Source organism: Peromyscus maniculatus, chromosome X, assembly GCF_049852395.1.
Source record: "Peromyscus maniculatus bairdii isolate BWxNUB_F1_BW_parent chromosome X, HU_Pman_BW_mat_3.1, whole genome shotgun sequence".
NCBI classification, from domain to species: domain Eukaryota; kingdom Metazoa; phylum Chordata; class Mammalia; order Rodentia; family Cricetidae; genus Peromyscus; species Peromyscus maniculatus.
In genome coordinates, this window is record NC_134875.1 from 94454863 (window position 1) to 94472878 (window position 18016).

The window sequence follows — 18016 nt, forward strand, 5'->3', positions numbered from 1 at the left end:
ATTTTTGTACTCATTTCTAAATCAAACAGCCAGGTAGATGTTCTGAATCCTGAAATGATCCCACTTGAACACATGACTTTCTCAATTGCCATCAGGAAGGAAGCACAATATGTCCTGATGCGACCTTTTGCATCTTGTTCAGTTATAAAGGGTCTTACTACTTGGAAGAGACATAAAAATACTTTGAAAAAAATGTATAAGGGATGGAACATTTCTAAAAGTACCTAAATATTGAATAATGATATAATTTAAGATGGGTACATTGAAAATCTATATTTCTTACTAAGGAATTTTACTCATTTTCTGAAAGATCTTATATCCAGACAACAGTGTTTTCAGATAGCTTAAATGGGTTGCTTTATCTAGAAGAGCAGTACTTAGGACACCGTGGGTAATTCATGAGTCTCTAGATATTCTCTCCTTTTGGGGAAGTTATTTTAGAACTTCTTGCCTGGTTTGACAACTGAACAGAGAATAGACACCAAATAGCACTACTGAAATGATAGGGATGACTGCTAGTACACATAAGTAGGGTATATTATATACATATGTGTATGTGTGGAAAAATGGACCTAATTCAAAAGAGAAATGTCATTTATATCATCCTCTACTCCCATACTGGGAGGTGTAACAGCTATGGAGATTGCTGTAAGCCATTTATAGTTATTTTTTATATATATATTAAGAAGGGGGGACCTGTGGGAGCCCGTTCTGGGGTTCCTCGTGGCTTTACCCAGCAGGTCCGAATAGAGAATGATCAGGACCACGGGCCTGAGTGCAGGTGTCTGAGATGGCCTGCACTTGGCTGTGCTGGGGGAGGAGGTCTTTTGCTCCACCCCTTGGCGTCTCTATAAAAACCCTGGACCAGAGACAGTCAGGGCCCGTTGGAATAGGTTCCAGGCCCTCTCGAGGCTATCCTTTATTTTCTATCTGTTTATCTCCACAAGATTCTCCGCTATAAATCCTTCTATCTAATATTTCCTGCTGCTCACACTCAAGAAAACTCTGGGAAGCTGTGGGGGTGGTGGGTAAACGCCCCACAACAAAAGAATGAAGTTTCTAAGAATCTTAAAAATGTATGTCTACAACTGGTACTGTATCACTTTTACTCTATTGGATAAGCTTCGTCACAAAGGCAGTCATTATTCATTGTGGAAATAAGAACCAAAGACTGTAACACAAAGAACCATGGTTTATTAGAGGCTATCTGAAACAACTTATCTTGGTTACTTGTCATAACAGTTCATTAAATGTTCAAGTTCTCAGGCTAATGAGATGGCTCACTGAGCAAAGGTATTTGCCACCAAAATTGAATATCTGAGTTCTATTCTTAAAACAAACATTGTGGAATGTGAAAACCAACTCCTAAAAGTTGTCCTCTGGCCTACACATGTGTGGTATGGCAGACATGCATCCTCCCTGACATACACATAAATAAATATATATGTAGTAAATTTTATTTGAAGACTTAGAGCTCTGCCACTACTGTGAGCTGATAAGTTACAGATCAATATGTTCTGGATTCAAGGCTTTAGTGCTTGAAGGATGAAAATAGTCATCCAAAGAATCATGATATATAATTCTTCAAGAGGAGCAGTATAGAGCATGATATATATCTAGTACTTTCACAAGATTTTGTATTTTAATCATAAAATCATGAAATTTGCAGAAGAGTTCCTTGTTCACCCATAATCAGAGAAGCTTCAGGGACAAATACAGGGGCCCACAGAAAGACAATGTCCAGAGAATGAGGGACCTTGGAACACTCAGTCCAAATTGAGATGTCTTCATCTAATTCCTTACCTCAGGGTTCAGGGAGCCCCATGAAAAAGGAGGCAGGAAGAGTGTAAGAGTCAGAGGGGATGAAGGACACCGAGGAAACAAGACCTTCTAAACACAGCATAAGTGATGCACGTATGAACTCACAGAGATTAAGGCAACATGTGCAAGGCAGCCATTGGAACCGGGGCCCGGCCCTCCGGAGCGGGCGGGGGGCGGCGGGGCGGCCCGCTGGGTCTGGCTCAATGTGGGCGGCACCTACTTCGTGACCACCAGGCAGACCCTAGGCCGGGAGCCCAAGTCCTTCCTCTGCCGCCTGTGCTGCCAGGAGGACCTGGAGCTGGACTTGGACAAGGATGAGACTGGAGCGTATCTGATTGACCGAGACCCCACCTACTTTGGTCCTATCCTGAACTACCTCCGACATGGAAAGCTTATCATTACCAAGGAGCTGGCAGAAGAAGGTGTGCTGGAGGAAGCAGAGTTTTACAATATCGCATCTCTCGTGTGGCTGGTTAAGGAAAGGATACGAGACAATGAGAACAGAACTTCACAAGGCCCCGTGAAGCACGTGTACAGGGTCCTGCAGTGTCAAGAGGAAGAGCTCACTCAGATGGTCTCCACCATGTCTGATGGCTGGAAATTCGAACAGCTGATCAGCATTGGCTCCTCCTATAACTATGGAAATGAAGACCAGGCAGAATTCCTTTGTGTTGTCTCCAGAGAACTAAATAATTCTACCAACGGCATCGTCATAGAGCCAAGCGAAAAGGCCAAGATTCTTCAGGAGAGAGGCTCGCGGATGTAAACGGAGAATCTGAAGTTCCAGAACCCTGAAGGCAAGAGAGCGATCGACTGAGCAGCTGTGAAGGGAATCCTGCACCTGTACAGTAACTGAGCTACTGCAGAGCCAAGCTGCAAAGCCTGGTCCCGGAGAAGTGGTGTCCGCTGAGACCAGAGGAGCCCCACCCGCCTCGGACGGAGACGACAGTCCGCCTCTGGCTGCACGGCCCCTTTTCAGAAACCTACTTTTGTTTTCTAGCCAGTGTTATGACAGACCTTCACAACAGCATCTAGGATGGGGAAAAAAAAAAAAGGGTCTGCACCAGATGGGTCCTAGAGCTGAGATGAGAAGTGGACAAAATCCCTCATCCCTCACCCAGAAGCAATTTCCAATGGATAACCATTTACAAATAAAAATTAGTTTTCTCCAAGGGAGACTCACTGGGGAAACCAACCACTCTCAAGGGTAGGTCCTATGCCCAGCATTAGACGATCAACACAAAACTATCTCTACAGCATCTTTGAAGGTCCTTTGTCTCATAATGTTGTATCAGGACATTTTTCTTTTTACTTTAAAGGTTCTTTGTATAAGTATTATGGATTCTGGTTTTATGCTTTTATAAGGATTGCTGTGTGTACAAACTTGTGTGTCTCTATATCTATGTGCCTCTGGTGCTTTTACTTTGGGTCTTTTCCTCCTAATTTGTTTTGTTTTATCTCATTTTATTATTATTTCTTCAATGCCTTTTTTCTAAGGACATAGAGAAAAGGTTTAGATCCAGATGGAAGGGAGGTCGGGAGAAACTGGGGGTGGGAAGTTGAGGAGGAACCATAATCAGAATATATTCTATAAAATATATTTCAATAAATGAAATAATAAAGAAAATGTAGAGATGTGAAGTCAAGCAAAAATGTTTTAGTGAGAGCAAATTATAGCATTGTGTTCATTATCTGAATAAGGGGCTTCCTTGACACTAAATTTGAAAGTCTAAGTCAAAATAAGTGAAAAATTCAAAAATACTGTTCTCTGTGGCATCACAGAATTCTAGTTTCAGGTTCCCTGCTTAGTTAACATGTTCTTCCATCTCCCTTCAGTCTAAGTTGTTCAAAATTTCTGCTCATCAAAGTAACAAATTGATATTTGAGGATATAAGCACTGAGATCACTGAAGAGTTCAATCTTCAGACACAACTTAGGAGTAAGAGCAGGTCAAACAAAAAATCTGGCACTGTACTCAGTTGGAAATACCTACTGCATGAGACCGTTATTATAACTGTTTTTAGTATAACTTTTTATTGAAACTTTCCCATTGCTGTAATCAAAAGAATATATATGGCCAATTAGGATCCATTTGACAGAATTAAAATAAGGTTTCAATGAATATTGCATATATGATTATAAGTTGAAATCTTTAACTTATAGTGAAGCACAGCATACTTATTCCAGCTTTATGTGAAGGTGAAATGCTGAGACTGTAAGGAGGACATGGAACTATTGTCATATTCTGATTATATATATATATATATATATATATATATATATATGACATCATCGAGAAAGTATACTTTGATGAGAATAAGTATTAAGAGATAAAGCGCTTGAAGAAATTGTGCTGCTTAAGTGAATATTACAATAATCATGTCCAAAGATTATGGAAGGATGGATTGGAGATAAAGGTAGCTTGATATCTGTGAACATAAGGAGCAAAGGTAACGTTTAATATGTACTCTGAAATTCTAAGTAGATTTAGTGAGTATACTATGGAAAAGGTGAGACAAAAATAATCTTTCATCTCTATTTGAGAGCTGATAAAAGTTAAAGGAAGAGATAATGATTACTACTACAGAGAAGACTGTTAGGTTGCATGGATCACATAGGATAATACTTTTGAGGTGGTGAGACTATTATAGTTGAAATCCAGAAAAAAAGAGGAATGAGACTTTTGTAGCTATTACTAGTCTAGGACCTGCCTGTCTTTCCTCTTGTCATATACAATGCCATGAGTGTTTAAATCCCCCATATTGGTGTCTTGATATCTTAATCTCAAAATAATGAGATTAGGTGGAAGTATCTTTAAAATATCATAAGTCTTATGGATGTATTCCACAAATTAATGGCTTTATTAATAGGTCTCAAGAAGCTTCCTCTCTACAATTTATAAGGCATGGTCAACAGTCACCACATCTGATGAATGGGGTTTCACTGAATACTGAATCTTCTAGGACCTTGATCTTGGAACTCATAGCTAGCTTTGGGGAAAAACGAAAATCAGTTCCTGTTGCATATAAGCCAAACAGTTTGCATTTTACTATGGAAGTTACAGAAAAGACATGGTCACAGTTTGAAGGTAGGGGCAGAGGAAAATTATCCAGAAGCCTCAGATAACTGAGGACTTCTCTGAAAACAGTTAAGATTAGTGGTTCTCAACCTGTGGGTCATGACCCTTTAGGGTGATACATATCAGATATCACATTGCAATTCATAACAGTAGCAAAACTACAGTTATGAAATAGCCATGGAATAATTTTATGGTTGGGAGTCACCACAACACGAGGAACTATATTAAAGTATTTCAGCATTAGGAAATTTGAAAGCCACTGGTTTAGTCATAAATTCTTCCTTTTCTATCATTTTAAGATATATTAATGACTTGTTATTAAAGAGATAGAAACTTGCTAAATTCTTTCTAGAACATAGACTAGAAATATTTGGAATATTTTTAATAAATGATGAACTAACACTACAAAATTGTGTTAAACTATTTTTAAATGGCATGTATTAATATACTCAACCACAGAATCTATCCTAGTTTTCCTTTTGTTGCTCTGATAAAAACCATGACCAACAGCAACTTAGAAACGAAAGAGTTTATTTCAGTCTACTCTTCTAGGTCACAGTTCATCACTGAGGGAAGTCAAGACAGAAATTTAAGTTTGCTACAGGTCCCTACTTATAAATCAAGAAAAAAAATTAAGACTCAAGGAAAGATATCCCTTGTAAAAAATGATTTCATATGACATTACACTCTAATAACAAAACAATATTATCTGTTATTTTAAAATCACACTTAGAGGGTTTTACTGTAAGTAAAGCATAAACTACAGTTATCCATGATTTAATTATGTTTATATTTGACAAAATAAAATATAATTCACAGATCAACACAGGTATGCTTAGCACTTTTGTCAGGCTAGCATCTGTATGAATATGTTTCATAAGTTCAGTTGACCTTCCGAATGGCTTGTCCAGATACAAAATAAAGATTATGCCAATATAGAACTTCTGTTACTTTTGCTTTGAAAATTGTCTCCATGAATGAAACGGGTACTACAGATAACACTCCTTGTGCTTCCAATTCACCTACTGTACACTTCAATATCAATAACTCATAATCTGTGAGTTGGAAAACTTTAAACAAACAGCCAGGCAATAAATGTTTACAGCTTGGTGGACAAAATGATCGCTGTATTTGCACTGTGATATTAGCCATAGAAAATACATTACATACATGCGAACTATATTCCAATAAAACTTGATTAATAAAATCTGTAGCAATCCAAATGTAGACTGTGAACCACAGTTTGCAATCCATTATTCTGTGGTAATTTATCTCTTCTAGTAATTTTATTAGGCATAATTACAGGTTTATATTTTTATTTTCATATGTTGTGTTATGTAAACCATAGTAGGTATATAATAAATGCTAGACACAATATTGATTCTCATGAGAATTGTTCTATTTTTGTTATGACTGATTATACTACAATAGTGTTCAGAATGTTATTAAGTATTTTAAACAAATTCTGAAGTCCAGTCATGAAATAAAAATAATGCTTATTGGCATTTTAATAATAAATATTTACAATGACACCATCTTTCTTTTAATGAAATAATGTTCATTATTTTATTTATCTATAGGAGTAAGAGTTCCACTCAGGTCCTGTGCATTACAGGCAAAGTGTTCTACTATAGGCTTGTATCCCCAGCCCAATATCTTCATTTCCTTAAAAGTGAAGACCAGTGAGAAAGCATAAAGTATAGAAGTACTTAACCATGAGCCTGAAGACTTAAGTTTTATCCCCATAACACACAAAGTGGAAGGAAAGAGCCAACTCCAGAGAGATATTCCCTGACCTGTATATGTACACACATATACAAACACACACACACACACACACACACACACACACACACACACACACACACACTTGATAGATAGATAGATAGATAGATAGATAGATAGATAGATAGATAGATAAATGAAATTTTTAAAACATGAGAGTTATGTTAGGAATTTAGATATTCATGAAATTGTGCATGTCTCATGTCTATTAGTAAGAAAATTCCATATTCTAGTCCAGTTTTTTTCTTGCAAGAATTGATGTATGTACATTGGTTTATTAGAAACAGCTTATAAGATGACTTTTTAAGTGCATATTGAATCTACCAAGCATCTTAGTACTAACATATGTGGTGAAAACAATATTGGAGCTGTTTTCTTAGTCTCAAAATAGAGGGGGAAATTCTACACACTTTTTTCTCCTGGTTATCAACTTATACACTGTGTTTTTATAGTTGACAATATAAATCCCATGCTTTAAAAATGGCACATCAGAAACTGCAGAGAAGTAGAGCTGGAACCCTTCTTGGGCTTAGCCTTGAGTTTTCTCCACTTTTGAACATTCATATACATGAGTCAATTTGAGACAGATTGAAATGACTTGTGGATTCTTGGCCCCTTCTTTCTTTGTTCATTCTTTCTTCAATAGATTGCCTCACCTTGGTTTCTGCCATCCTTCCTCATTTAGCATAGTATTAAATTCTCCCATAACCTTGCTTTCTTAGTAGTATCTTTCATATGATTCCTAGAAATAATTAGTATAACAATATCTAGGTCTAGTATTTATAGCACAAATTTAGTCATTTTTATTTCTGAATTTTATACTTTTGTTAGTTCAAAAAGCATACTGGTAATCTATTTATGCAACAATAATGTTTACTATTACCCAAAACAGAAAATGGCTTACAATGTATATCATCTACCCATGTCAATGCATTTTCATTAAGCTCAGATGAGCTTCACTTCAAATTACAGGGTAAGTTTTGATCTGCTTTTCACGTGTTTTGACACACTCTTGACCTAAAAGTAGAGTTACCCAATCATTGATGCCATATTAGCATTGAAGAATAAGCAACAAAGAAAGTAAATAGTAAATGGTAAGAAAGTTAAATTCTATAATATTTCTAGTACTCATTCATAATCCAATTTCTTGACTTAGCTAAACACAAACTCCAGTTACATTATATTGCTTTAATGATAATATTATGTCTTCAATGAAACAAGGCAAATAATCAAGACAAATAACCAAATTTTAACATATTTACATAATTAAATTCTTTTATTTATATTTTATTTTGTTATTTAAAATAATTTTTTTTTTGGTTTTTCGAGACAGGGTTTCTCTGCATAGCTTTGCGTCTTTCCTGGAGCTCACTAATTTAAATATCTTTTGCTTAATATTTTCCCCCTCTGACAAGTCCTTCCAGATCCTCTCCCTACCTAACCAAGTTTAAATTCTTTCTCAAAAACCCAAAACAACAAAACTAAAAGCAAGTAAACAAAATAAAAACATGCCCATCAATTATATGTTGGTCAACTGCTCCTGAATATGAGGTCTGTTCTGAGTAGTTGATATACCTCGTGTCACTCTGATTTTCCCTTTCTCAGGAGGTATAAGTGACAGTTCAGTTGTCAGCCTTTACCATAGTGGCTAGGTTTTTCTTCATTGATTCATTCATTTATTTTTAAATATAACAAAATGAAATATAATGACTTAAAACAAAAGTCATCACATCAAAGTTGGACAAGACAAACCAACAAAAGGAAAATCAGAGACCAACTCATTTATTCACTCAGGAATCCCATAAAAATACTGAATTGGAAGTTGTAATATGACTTAAATATGACTTACACTTCATCAAAAAACATTCAGAAATTTCTCAATACATATAACTACATACATCTTCACATTAAAAAACATCTAAAGTTTCATTCCAAGCTATAGTTTCATCTCTTTTCCTGTAAGTCTTCTTGACTAACAAATTTATTTTATCATTACATATTTAAACATTTGGCTTTGCCAGTCATTTCTACATCTGTAAGTCTCCATCTCAATATATACCTCTGGTTTCTAAGCAAATTAAAGTTCTGCACAATGGTACCCTGAGTAATGTTTCACTTTTGAAAATGTTTATAGAATGCACAAACATGGGTGATGACTCAGTGCTTTTGGTTACAAATAATTGACGTGAACTCTTCAACACTGGTCACAAAGTACAACTAACAGAAAGCAGGGGCTGAACTGTTAAGGAAGGATAAAAGTGTAATGAAACCAAGCCTAGATACAAAAGGTAATGTTTCTGCATTATAGGGCAGAAAGAAATAAAGAAATAAAGTCAAATAAGAAGAATGGGGCTTTAGAAAATTACTTCCTACTGCCAAAACTGCTAGCTCAAAGATAAACTGTGATATATATCATGTTGGGCGCAAAATGTAGCTGTAAGTTTATTTGTGTCCCACCTGACCCACGGTCAGGACAAATATTTCTCACCCACTGGTCCTACAGCCACTTAAACCCAAGTGAACACACAGAGGCTTATATCAACTACAAATTGCATGGCCAATGACTCAGACTTCTCACTAGCTAGCTCTTACATCTTAAATTAACCTATTTCTATAAATCTATACTTTGCCATGTGGCTTGTGGCTTACTGGTACTTTACATCTTGCTTCTTCTGGCAGCGGTGGCTGGTAGCTTCTTTTATTTCTTTCTCTCTTTCTCTCTTTAGAATGTCCTGCCTAACCTGATTTTGCTTCACCATTGTCCAGACAGCTTTATTTATCAACCAATCAGAACAACATATATTTACAGCATACAGACCAACATCATCCATCATTTCCCCTTTTCTTTCTATTCAAAGGGAAGGTTTTAACTTCAACACAGTAAAATTACATATAACAACACAGTTATCAAGCAAGAATTATAGTTATAATATTTAGTCTATTTGTATTTGACAAAATTAAAGAAGATATCCTATCTATTCTATGTTTGTGAGTTGAAGGTTTCATATCTACCTTATCTCTTACCATAACCAAAGAAAACCATAATTATAACTGTCTAGTCTTCAACTAGATCAAAGACCTCAGAAGGATATAATATTACCTAAGTAAACAGGAAGTTCATTGTAAGTAACCTCCAAAAATCTATAATGACAGAGACAGCAGGCTGCCTGGACAGGCATCCAAAGTTCCTTTGTAATGTTTGGGTATCCATATTCAGCCCATAGGCCTAGAGATTCTCAGTCACTTCTATCTGTGATCTGTAGAATGTCTGGCAGTTTATTCTGTGAAACAGGAACATGAAGGACCATTTTGCCTTGGAAAGTTCAGTGGTCACCTTCCTATGGGTCCTGCATGTCTAGTCAATACAACATTTTGTCAAGCAGTTCAGGAAAGAACAGTTTCTTGCCCAAATGGCTATTTTTGCCAAGAATAAAATAAACTCCACATGTATCTTTGATGCCCAACCTCCTCTCTGAAATAAATCAGTGCTACTGGAAGCAGACGTGTCTCATTTTCCAGGAAAGTATGGTTTTTTTTTTTTTTAATGATACCATTCAGTTCTACATATCAGCCACGGGTTCCCCTATTCTCCCCCCTCCCACACCCTCCCCTTACTCCCAGCCTACCCCCCATTCCCACCTCCTCCAGGGCAAATCCTCCCCCGAGGACTGCAATCAACCTGGTAGACTCAGTCCAGGCAGGTCCAGTCCCTTCCTCCCAGACTGAGCCAAGTGTCCCTGCATAAGCCCCAGGTTTCAAACAGCCAACTCATGCAATGAGCACAGGACTTGGTCCCACTGCCTAGTTGCCTCCCAAACTGATCAAGCCAATCAACTGTCTCACCTATTCAAAGGGCAAGGTTTTTTTTTTTTAAATAAAACATTTTAAATGCCATATTCTGCAGGTCTTTGAAGTGTTTGAAGATTATCTACCTAATTGAATTATATCTATGTATACCTAGAAAACTTAACATGACTATAAGTTTGACTATCATAGAAGACTAATTATTAATCTATATTTCTTAATTATCCATTACAATTTAATTGAGATAGACAAACATGATACCTTAAACAAGAGTAGAAATATACTAATCTACCCATTTATTCTATCATATCTATATCCTATATTTCTATATTATATGCCCCTTTCTTTGACAAAGATATTGACTATGACCAATAACAATTTGTAACCAATAGCCTAAACTAAAACAAACATCCATAATCCATTTTTTGGGAATGTGGGCATAGTTTTCTAGGCTACTTCCTGTATTCTTATGGGGATCCTGAGAAAATTAAGAATTATAGTCAAGTCCTGACTGGAATAGTCTGTGAGGTTGCATTGTCTGAGCCAGTTGCCTTGAAACTGTTCTGGATGTTGGATCATCTGGGCCATGGAGCCATAGGTGACCTTTCAGGGGGTCTTGGCTGGTCAAACCATATTAGCCTGGAAGCAATCCACAGGTTCTCATCTTCTGTGGAAACAAAAGCAGAACCTCTTTTCCAAAGCAATGTATCCTTAGACATAAATGTTGAAATCAAGATACCTTTAAAATTACATATTGATTTAATTCAGCAGTTTTTACAATCAAATGTCTCTCTGTAGTTAAAAATCCCAAAGATAACATAATCCAGACTCTCTGTGTGATATCCATCTTTATGTGGCTTATTTTTTATATTACTTTTACTTTCTCTTTAAAGACTTTATTTTTTAAAACTTTCTATTTTTTTTATACAACTGTCTACATTCCTTTTCCTCTCTCTTTCAAGCCTATATACATTTTTACACACATTGTAAACTGTTTAGGGTTTATCTCATCTGAATATGTCTTTTTTAAAATTTTATAATTAATTTAATTTTACATATCAGCCACAGATTCCCCCATCCTCCCTCAACCCACTCCTCCCCCTCCCCCCAACCCATCCCCCATTCCCACCTCCTCCAAGGCAAGGTCTCCCCTGGGGATTCAGCTCAGCCTGGTAGATTCAGTTGAGGCAGGTCCAGTCCCCTCCTCCCTTCACCTAGGCTGAGCAAAGTGTCCTAGCATAGGGCCCAGGTTCCAAAAAGCCAGCTCATGCACTAAGGACAGGTCCCAGTCCTACTGCCTGTGGGCCTCCCAAACAGTTCAAGCTAATCAACTGTCTCACTTATCCAGAGGGCCTAGTCTAGTACCATGGGGGCTCCTCAGCTATTGGTTCACAGTTCATGTGTTTCCACTAGTTTGGCTATTTGTCCCTGTGCTTTTTCCAGTCAAGGTCTCAATATCTCTTGCTCATATAATCCGTCCTCTCTCTCACCAATTGGACTCCTGGAGCTCCACCTGGGGCCTGGCCATGGATCTCTGCATTTGCTTACATCAGTCCTTGGATGAGAGTTCTATCACGACAGTTAGGGTGTTCAGCCATCTGATCACCAGAGTAGGTCAGTTCAGGCTTTCTCTCAACCATTGCCAGTAGTCTATTGTGGAGGTATCTTTGTGGATTTCTGGGGACCTCTCTAGCACTTTGCTTCTTCCTATTCCAATAGGGTCTTCATTTATCATGGAATCTCTTTCCTTGTTCTCCCTCTCTGTTCTTGATCCAGCTGGGATCTCCTGCTCCTCTAAGCTTTCTTTGAATCTATAATGCTTTTCTTGCCAGGAAAGACTTTAAACTGCTAAACTATATGGGCTTCTACTACTAGTTCTGAGTCAGGTGCAGAGAGGCTATTGCGGGCCTAGAAACCATGAATAATGAGAAAATTTTCAGACATCATAGACCAAACAGCCCAAACCTCCCTGCAGCCTGGGTCTCTATTGTTATCAACAATATGCTAAGAAATGCTCTCTCTCATCTTTGTCTCTGAAAACAAGCTCAGCCTCTCCTCTGCTGTCCAGGACCAAGACAAATTTGAAATATGACCCCACTTCTGATTAGTACCTTTCTGTCTTGTGTGTAAAGTTACATATTCTAGATCAGACTAGATTACTGTGTATGAAGCCTGCCCATCCTCCTGAAAACCCTATGAGTTAAAAGGCCTCTTTGTTCTTCAGATTGGAAGGCAAAGTTCTCTGTGTCCCTTTTTTGGCCCATGTTTGCCTATACCCTGTTTGATATATCTCACTTGATATCCTGAATACTGAGGAATTTATCTCTTATTTCAAGACCATCATCATACTATACATAGTAACTGTCTTTTCTAATGCTCTCCTACTTTAAGTCCTAAATCATTGCTTTCCATGTTTGTGAGGTTCTTTCTCCTAGTAAGTTCATTTTGAAAGGTAATTTTGAATCAGCTCCTTTCTTCGTACCTTCCTCTCTTTTCATCCTTTTTAACAAACTCATCTTTTGGAGTATTTATGGATTATAGTATTTTTATCCAGTTATTTTGTTTATACTTTTCTTATGTATAATTTATACACATTATGTTTTGATTATCTTTTCTTTATTTATGTTAGATTTGGACAGGTACATTTTAAAGAAAACAACATTTTAACACCTATTCACAATATCTAATCTATTAAAACAACCTCCTAGTGTCCATCAATAGAATAACCAAAATAGAAAATAATAATAGAAATAAATAATAGAAAATAAAATTTATAAATTCATCTCTCTATATATATGTATACACACATTATATATGGAGAAAAAGGGAAGCAAATAAGTCTATATCATAAAGAAGAATTAAGTCACATTATTTGCAGGAAAGTAGATACAACTGGACATAATCATATTAAGCAAGTTAAAGCAGCCTCAGGAAAAAAAATGTACATTTCCCCTCATTTGATTTCTCAAAATTACCCTGTACATCTGTTCTATCAGTTGTCACTTAGGATCATTGAGGTCACTGTCAAAAGTATTATTCAGTTTAAACATTTTCCATATCCACAGTATGAAAACCAGTGTTGTCATTAAACCTAGTGAAGTAAGCAATCAAAAGCCATCAGATAAAGTAGATGAAGTATTGAAAATCAGGTTTGCTCATCTTGAAATTAAGGAGGTAATATGAAGTCCACAAAATATTTTTATTACATTATACTCTCTGCAGCCTACATTATAAAAGTTTGACTTTAGATTAAATATAGAGAAGAATAGACCACAGAAAAGGAAAAGGTAGCTGACTTAGCAGAATTATAAGCTAAAGAATTGAGTCCTATTAAATTCATGTAAAACAAAAATTGAGATGCTCAACCTCCAGTCCTAACCACATTGTAATGATGAAGTTTAATATGAAAATTACCCCCCAAAGCCCAGAGAAACAAACATCACAGTTGCACTTTCCAAAAGAGATGCAAATCTGAGAATAAAATGAACATGTTATTTTTTTCCTTGAAAAATTTGTCATGGTATTTGAGAAAAACTTGGCAGGTTTATGCAGGCAAGTAATAATATTAGCAATAACCACCATAAAGACTTCCTGGCAGCTAAAGGCAGGCAAGTAGAACCAGGCCAACAGACTGCAATTATACCTGAATAATGGAACAGGGCACATCAGGAGCACTATTTGTTGGAACCAGATGAAATTGAATTCAAATTGTCTCATAGAGAAAAAAATGACAGGACAGTTCGGTAACAGTTTGGCACTTTCTCATTTTTGTTGGTTTGTTCATTTTTTTTCATCTTTATGTCTTTTTATATTTTAATTTCTAAAAACTCTGGCCACGTTAAATTTTATATATGTATAATCACTGTGAGTCATTTCTAAATGTATTTTGTTATGTGAAACACCTGTATAAAGTGTTTATCATGATTGGTTCGCAACATATGGAAATTTAAAAACTTATCAAAATGTGAATAGCCAAAAAGAAAAAAAAAAGACTGTTACCTCCTAAAGTCAGATTAACTGCATCTACTTATAATTGACTTAGGCCCAAGCTATATCCTTAAACTAGTGAACAATATGATTTGTTTGCTAATGAAATATAGGAAGATTTCCTAAAGGAATCCATAAAGGAAGTGTAACTGGATATGATCCCTTCTTTAGTAGCATTTAATTATATAAACTTAAAATGTTAAAAAAAAAAAGGCCAAGTAGTATATTTGCATTTCAGACTCAGGAAATAGCACAGATTTATCTCCTTGACCAATCTTATCCCAGGGCTGCTGTTGTCCTGATATGGAGCATCTATATTCAATGCCTCAGGTGCATTGAAAGGACTTGCTGCATTGTTCAGTCTTCTGATGCAGAAGAGTCTGAAATTATTTATATTTCTCTTCTGTAGGAAGAGGCAAAGTGCCTCAAGAGAAAGATTGCACTTTAAACAGAAAGACATTCACATTCCTTACAACCTGTTGTCATTTGTCATGTTTGATTTTATGTTCTTGTGGATACCTGTAAATGTATCCAAAATAATGATTTAGATTGAGTCATACTTAAAGAACCAATCAGTTTTATGCATTCTTCTTAATGTAAGTCCATTCTTAGGAGTCTTAAAACAGGGTTCATTATGTTTTTTTCTATGTCAACCTTTAGAATACATGAAATAACAATTGTGATATGAGCCTATTTAATTAAAATTAAGAATGAGAACTATGTTATTATCATCAACACTAATTGACACTTTAAAGGACTCAGGCCAATAAATACATAAAACATTTCCTACAACAAACCACACATGAATTTTGTGAATTTTACTGAGATTTCTGGAATACACACACACACACACACACACACACACACACACACACACACACGTGAGAATTTATATAAATAAAAATAGTTAGCTATTTACATTGATCTATAGATGAAGATGTCAAATATATTATTGCTAAAAGATACCATTTTAACTATCATCTTATGCTGCTTCTAAATGTAATAACTAGCAAGGTTGTGATTTCTTTCCTAAAAATGAATTGAAAAGAGGAAATGGAAATTATGGCAATTAATAGCAAGATAGTTATCCTCAAGATCATTGAGGATTACCTGTCTGTCATGGCTATCTGTTTAAGTGCTACATTAACTGCATTCCCTGACCCAGTCAATGTACCTGAGGCATTGAAAGGACTTGCTGCATTTGTTCAGTCTTCAGATGCAGAAGAGTCTGAAATTATTTATATTTCTCTTCTGTAGGAAGAGGCAAATTGCCTCAAGAGAAAGACTGTGCTTTAAACAGAAAGACATTCCCTCATCAATAACTATCTCTATATAAATAATGTATGTATATATATATATATATATATATATATATATATATATTTGCATCTGAATTTTCTTTGTCCATTTATCAGTTAGTAGATATATGTCACTTTCTTATCTTGATGACTGTAAGTAATGTGCAATAAACATTGAACACAATTATCCTTTTTTTGAGATCTTGATTTTATTTCATCTAGACTCATACCCAATTTTGGATTGCTGTAGTTCATATTACAATTTTAGGTTTAATATTTGAGGAAACTCCAGAGTTTTCTATACCAGCTCTACCAAACCTATTCAAATATCCTCCAATGGTGAACAAGAATTTGTTTTTCTCCATACTTCCACCAGCACCTGTTATCTCTTGCCTTTTTGATAACAGCCATCCTAAAGATGTAAGGTGATATCTTACTATGATGCTGATTTACAGTTCCCTGACTATAAGTGATGCTGAGCATTCATGCATGTATCAGTTGACCATTTTTTGTGCCTGTTTTAGAAGTATCTATTCAAAGCCTTGAATCATTTATTAATTTAGTTGTTTCCTGTTATTTGCTACTGCAATTTATGAGTTTCTCTTATGTTTTGATTATTAACTTTTTATCAGATGTGTTATTTGAAATATTGCCTCCTATTCAGTAGATTGTCTTTCTCCTTTGTTGATTATTTTCTTTGTTGTGTGGAAACTTTTAAGTTTGGCACAGTCTCTTATTATTTTTGCTTATTAATTTACCTTTTGAATAAAAATATTTGCTACAAAGTTGTTTTAACTTTCAATAAGAATGAAACACTACAAAATAATATAGCATTGAATCCTCAAATACTCATTAAACATTTTACTGCTTGTATCTCAGTTCTGTTCCTTAGGGTATTTAATGATTTCTTTTAAATTATTTGTTTTGAATTCCATTCTCTCTTGATTTTTCTCTTAATAATGAACATAATAGTCTCAGTTGGGTTTGAAGTCCTGTTCAATTAACTGGATGTGAGAATTTCCTGTCTGGAACCCCACCTCCCTTGTGTGGCAGTTTCCTCCAATATAGAACATTCTCTTAAGAAAATCTTAAAGAATCCATTGGAAACCAAAGGATCATGAGATTAGTGGCAACAGAATGGTCCCTTAATTGTTGTTTTCTTCTGTCCCATACCAGGTGGCTCTTCTGATATGAGACAGAGATTTTGGATTTTTCTCTAACAACCATGCTTGGATTTAGGAAAGGAGAAATCACACTCCAACTCTAAAGCCAGCTTTAATTTTTGATTGAATTAGAGCCACAAAATGATCATTAGCATTTTATGTTTGTGCATAGCACCAAAAAGAAGCATTTAGGAAGATTTATGAAATTCTACCCTGTTGGAGGAGTGCTATACCATTAGGCCAATTTACTCTTTTTCTTGGGACATTTTCTCTTCATGACTCATCCTTCTTCAGCTGTTTCATTTGTCCAGGTCTATTAAGATTCCTTATATAGATGGCTTTATTCTCCTGGGAAGAAAAAAATAACCTGCACCAACCCTAACTTTGGGGAGTCCTTTTCTGGCAGATTATATCTTTCTTTGTTAAGGCAAAATGTTTTTTGGGAAACAGAAAAAGTAGTATCTTTAGATACTATTTTTTTCATAACTGATCAAATTAAAGACATTTGTTAGTCTTATAAGTTAGTTTGTGTTGAATGACCAAGCTGTTTGTTGAGCTATCACCTCTCCTAATTAAGATGTCTCTCCTGTTCTTTATCAATCTTGATGGTATACATGGATTTTCCTCTCCTGTGGAAAGAAAAGCAAAACCTCCTCCCCTATGTAACACATATCCTAGCTTCCATTGTGAGGCTGACCAACACATCTTTAAAATATGCAGGCTGACTTAATTCCATATTTTTTCTATTATCCAGTATCTCTCTGAAGCTGTTGTTCCTTTCTGATTGGCATTTAAATATTTAAAGATAATAAATCACTGTGTAATTTATCTCTGAGGGTCTTTATTGCCTTTTCTGTTTATCAGGCATATCTTTTAAAGTATGATTAGACCTTTCTGTAACTGCTTGTCCTGTAGGATTATGTGGTATACTTGTAATATGCTTTATGATGTAATATACAAAAAATGTTTCATTTTACTAGAGATATATGCTGGAGCATCATCAGTCTTAATCTGTAAAGGTATTCCCATAATGGCCATAACATTCTAATAAATGTGTAATTATAGACTCAGCCTTTTCA

General features: G+C 35.7%; 1 pseudogene; it reads left to right on the forward strand.

The window, feature by feature from the left end:
* Positions 1-2881, forward strand: part of LOC102917363 (BTB/POZ domain-containing protein KCTD2 pseudogene) — a 65578-nt pseudogene extending 62697 nt beyond the window's left edge.
* Positions 2882-18016: the final 15135 nt, after the last annotated feature.